The sequence below is a fragment of the Mandrillus leucophaeus genome, unplaced genomic scaffold, assembly GCF_000951045.1.
Source record: "Mandrillus leucophaeus isolate KB7577 unplaced genomic scaffold, Mleu.le_1.0 Scaffold257, whole genome shotgun sequence".
In the NCBI taxonomy this organism is placed as follows: domain Eukaryota; kingdom Metazoa; phylum Chordata; class Mammalia; order Primates; family Cercopithecidae; genus Mandrillus; species Mandrillus leucophaeus.
Genome location: NW_012102665.1, coordinates 1,449,296 through 1,454,490, shown reverse-complemented (window position 1 = coordinate 1,454,490; position 5,195 = coordinate 1,449,296).

The following is a 5,195-nucleotide window of genomic DNA, read 5'->3' as shown; positions in this document are numbered from 1 at the left end:
CCTCTCTCGCCTACCCCTCCTCTCCCAGCTTCCTACCCCTTCCATCCTCCCCTCCTCCTCTCCTCCCTCCAGGGCCCTCTGCCTCCCTCTGGCTCTGCGCACCCCTTTCTCTCCTCCCCGCCCCCCATTCCGGGCGCGCTTCCTCCTTGGAGGGGCTGGGAGCCTTCGGCCCCGCACCCCGCCCGCCAGGAAAGAGAATGCCGGGTCGCCCTCCCGCCTCCGCCGACGCCACTGGGGAAAGGTGTTCAAAGGGGCTGCGGGCGGCGAGGCTGGAGGCCTCGCGTGGGATCCGAGCAAAGCGGCCTGCTGAGCCGGGGTGTGTGCCAGCGCGCAGGCATGGGAGAGAGGGGAGGCCAGAGAGAGAGGCCTGCAGGGCTGCTGGGGGTGAGGACGCCTCAGCGCTGGGCCCCCTCGTGGGTGCAGGGCAGGTCTTCACTACAAATCGCCTGCCCCGGCGCAGTGCCTGGCTCCTCTGGGGAGCACAGAGAGCCTTGTCACAGGCCCCAACCTGCGAAGGGCACGGTATAGGCGGCAGGAGCCCGTTCACTTTTTCCTCCCGCTTTCACGAGGCAAATGACTTGTTGAAACACGGGAGAAATCTCCGAGAAACGCTCCCTGTCAGTCTAAGAACGTGCACTTAGGCCCCTTCGCCGAGTCCTCTGCTCTCCCAGGGCAGATTTAATCACCACGATCACGCTGATTTTATTTGTGTCCCGCGGTCTTGTGGGGGAGGGGGGACTACATGGGCGTTTAAGACCCAAAGGCAGGAAGAGTTTCCCCTGGGGTCCTTCGTTCTCCAGGGCGGGTACAAGGCAGTAGCCATCTGATTTACCTGGAAGGTCCCTCCCCTGCCAAGGGCCTGCTTGAGACCTTCGCCTCTCCCAGGAGTTTTCCCTCTCCTGAGGCAAATGTCACCTCTTCTCCACACTAGGATAGAGAGCAGACAGGAGACCCAGTGGAGTCTCGAGAACATTTCTGGACTCAACTCTGCTAGTGTTTTTCATTTAAAAAAAAAAAAAAAATTAAAACAAATGCCTGATTTCCCGAGAGAATTCTCTGCCCCTTTGAACAATGCAATAATTCAACTCCTTATGTGTTAGACTTTCAAAACTAGTTGGATCTTAGCAACAGTATAATAGTAACATAGATGAGAATACATTTGACAGTTTCCACTTTTCTTTTTTTTTAACCTGAGAAATCCATGGGTGTTTTCATGTGATAGTGCTGACGCTGTTTGATGTGTCTTAATTTTTATCACCATCATTATCATCTTTCCATCGTTAATACAGAGGATCATAACATGTACCAGCTGCTCAGCTCACAAGGACGTTGTGAAGATTAACGTGCTACTGTTTGCAAATCTTGAAGATGAAAGAATACCTGTGTGGGCAAAAAGAAGATCATGAAAGCGATGCCTATGAGCGCAGGCATTATTTTGCGTTAGTCTTCCTCTGCCACATCTTCCTGAGCCTGACTTTGTTCCTAATCATTCTCTCATCATGGTTGCTAGGCTTGGGTAGCAGGCTATGATTTGTAAGATTTGAATGTTTGCCAAGGACCAATGAAATTTTCATTTTAAACCAAGAACTTGACTTCTTCACAAATGTGGGGCAGTTGGAAACGATGTAAACAGCATACTTGGCTGGTTATGCAGAACAAAAGCCTTGTCACCAAAAACACATATGAGGCAGTGTTTAGTTTTTCAATATCTTTTAGTCATTTGATGCCTTTTAGTCTATCAAAGAATATTTGAAACAAGCAAATGGCGTAAGAGGGTGCTAGGGATGGTGCATTTTTGTATAAGCAAATTGGTTGACAGTAATGGAAAAATGTTTAGGTTATTCATCACATATTAGAAGAACAGTTAGGTCATGTATGTGCTTAATTTTTTGATTTTGTGATTAAAAAAAGGATAAAACCAATAGGTCAGCTGTAATTTGGTGTCATTTTGACAGTCAAGTTGCTTCAATTTTTGTTTTTCCAACTGGTTTTACTGGTGTGGTATAAACGTAGCCAGAATGAAGTCAGCAGTTTGAAATTTGTTTTGCCAGTTTATTTCCCCCATGTAGCGTCACAGATTTAAATACTCGACCCTCAACATAACATCCTGCCAGAGTGACTACTCCCTGAAAATGTCCCCGCAACATCCAACAGTCGAGAAGATCTAGATTTGTCCGAGGATAGGGTGCATTTTCTGCATTACTTTTTACTTCTGCTGTTAATGTACCTCCTTCTGGAGAAGAATAATGAAAGAAAAAGGAAGACATGTAAACTTGTCTTAGGGAGGTTATTTGTGGATATATGTTTAGCGTAATAGCTGGGAAGGAGGCATTGCTAGGAAGGTAATGAAGTGGCTGTTAAATCCAGCACAGAATTGGGACCCCTGAAACAAGCACAGGGGATTCCCCAGACCACTTATGAGAACCCAAGCCTCAAGCAGGAGCGTGTGGAGCCCAGGTCCTGGTGATAATGGGAGTGTCCTTGGCAGGGACAGCTGGACAGGATCCCCTTAAGAGCATCAACAAGTTTGTTAGAATATCCAGAGCTGTTCATAAATAGCCTTGGCCATGCTGATGAAGAAGAGGAAACTCATACGAGCTAAGTTCCCAGCCACACAACACATCACCAGTGCACTTGGAACGCCTGTAATTTGTTCAGTCACCAACTCACGAGGCCTCTCACATGTCTACCAAGCAGTCTTTTTCCACAAGCGCAGTTGCCCTAACTCTGAGCCTCTATAGTCGCCTGTCTTTGAGTCAGAATCAGACCTTTGCTCTTCCCTAGGAACGCTCAGTCATGAGTAAATTTCCTGGGATGTAGAGCTTGGGTGATCGCCTTAGCTTGATTTTTTTGGAGGGTGTCTTGATTTTCAGTGAGCACAGAGGAGTAGAAAGTTCTGTTTCATTGTTGTCCTGGGAGGCACAAGGACCAATGCCTCTTAAAAACCTGGGCCACAGTTTGGTTTTCTAACGCAGTCGTTGTGAAAATTGGTATAAAGTTGCACCATCGTGCAAGTCATTTAGTCATTTGGAATTTCTGAGATTCTAGGCCTTTTGGTTCTAAGAAGGGCCAGGGTATTTAAAATATGGATTCTAGAACACAGCGAACTATGAGTACGGTCGAAAGCATTTGACTACCCTCTGAGTCCTCAGAGCCTGCAAAATGTCACCAGGAATAGACCTTTCTTGAAATTTGTCAGATATCAGTTCGAAGCTTGTGAGGTTACATTAAATTCCCACAGACTGGAAGCGTTCAGAGGCCAGGAGTGGCTGAGTCATCACCGATCCGCTTTTAGCACCAAAGCCAGTATTTTCAGTCTTTTGCCCACAGCAGGACTTTGAGAAATGGTAGACATAAAATTTCAAAAATCCTACACAGCTCCCTCAGAGGCCAAGACGATGAAATTATCCCAAGGGGTCCTTAGAAGGGGGCATGTTTTTGAGTTATCATTTTTAAACACGCTAACTAGAACAAGCTCTATGTTGAAAATAAAATGCAGTTGAGATGTATCCCTGAGCAACACAACCTCTGAGGTTAAGAAATTAAATGTTACATTCCATTTTATACTCCTGGCATTTATCAGAGAAAACAAATAAAATGTTTGTGAGCTTAGCAAACATTCATTCATGTTTTGACCAACTGCTGAGTGTCAGACACATACGTACAACCACCTGAAAACAGGAACAGATACGTGTGAAGGGGATTCGGCTTCACTGTTCATTTACCCTCTGTCACAAGTCTGTTTGGGGGACTGATGAGAAGACTAGGGACCCTTCCCACTGGAGGAAGATATGAGACCTCCTCAGGGACAGGGGACACTCAAGGACCTCAATAGCGTTTTTGTCTGTACCTTCATGTGACTTAGAGATGACTCTTCCTTTTAGTGCCGATTGCCTTCTATGTCCAACTGCTTTATCTGCACAACTAAATTATTTGGCCCTTTGAAGGCAGGAAGAAAATCGGGTATTATGTGTGTGTCTCCTCCCCCCGTCACTTCACAAGTCCTTCTATAATGGGCATTTGTTGGACTCGTAAATGAGGCAGGATAAGATCAGACCATCAAAAAAGAGTCTTTATGAGCCAACACCACCCTAAGCCACTTCGGCACCCAACTACAGAAACAGGAAGATAAAAAAACTCTGGTATTCACTGCAAGCATGCCCGAGGTTGTTATGGCACACATAGCAACACTCAAACAAATGCGACAAATAAGAGGCAGCCTGGCACAATTCTAAGGATCCAGATTCCCTGGGCACAATCTCTCAGCTCTATGACCCTGGGCAAGTTACTGAATCTGGCTGTGCCCCAGTTTCCCCATCTATAACATGGGGATAATAGCAGCATATACCTGCACATAGTTAAGTGCTACATAAGTGTACCCTAAATAGTAATTCACTGACAATAATGAGTTTAGATTAGACTGTACATTCTCAATAATAGCAAAATTGCCCCCAAGGGAGCAAAAATTGGTTCTTAGTGGGGGAGGTGAAAAAACTTAGATATTACAATGATTTATAGCCCTTCAGAAAGACAGAACTTAAACAGATGTAAAGTGTATCCATGGTACTTACAATCTAATAGGATGAGTAGAAGAAAATGTTTAAAAAGCTTTCTTCAGGGGCAATAATAAAAAGGAAGTTTGAGAAACATTGTACAAGATGAAAAATTATAAGATTAGTCCTATTACAATTAATCATGTATCAAACATTTTAATAACTTTGTTCCTTTAATTCACTATGTTTTGATTATATGAAACCAAATATGTTTTACTTCAGCTGACCATCTGGGGTGGCAGTCTACCATCTGATTACATCATTGTAACATTACATTCAGTGTTGCTTATCTCTCATTGAGATAATTCAGCTATTACTAGTCTCTCTTTGCAGGTGGGAAAACTGAGGCCAAAGAGTAGTTTGCCTAAAAGTCACAACTTTAAAGGGGTAGTGTCACTGGGTTTTCTGGCTCTCAGTAAGGTGCTATTTTCAGCTCTAAGACTAGACCGAAAACAAACAAACAAACAAACAAAAAACAAGTAGAAAGTAGAAAAATTGATTTAGATGTGTTTTGAGACATTCAAGCTAAAGGGGAAAGATGGGAATGTTACACAGGCTATTTGGACATTTATTGCAGTTGGTATCTGGTTGGTACTACAGTTCACTATTTCGTGCATAAAATATTCAAACGTTTTAGTGTTT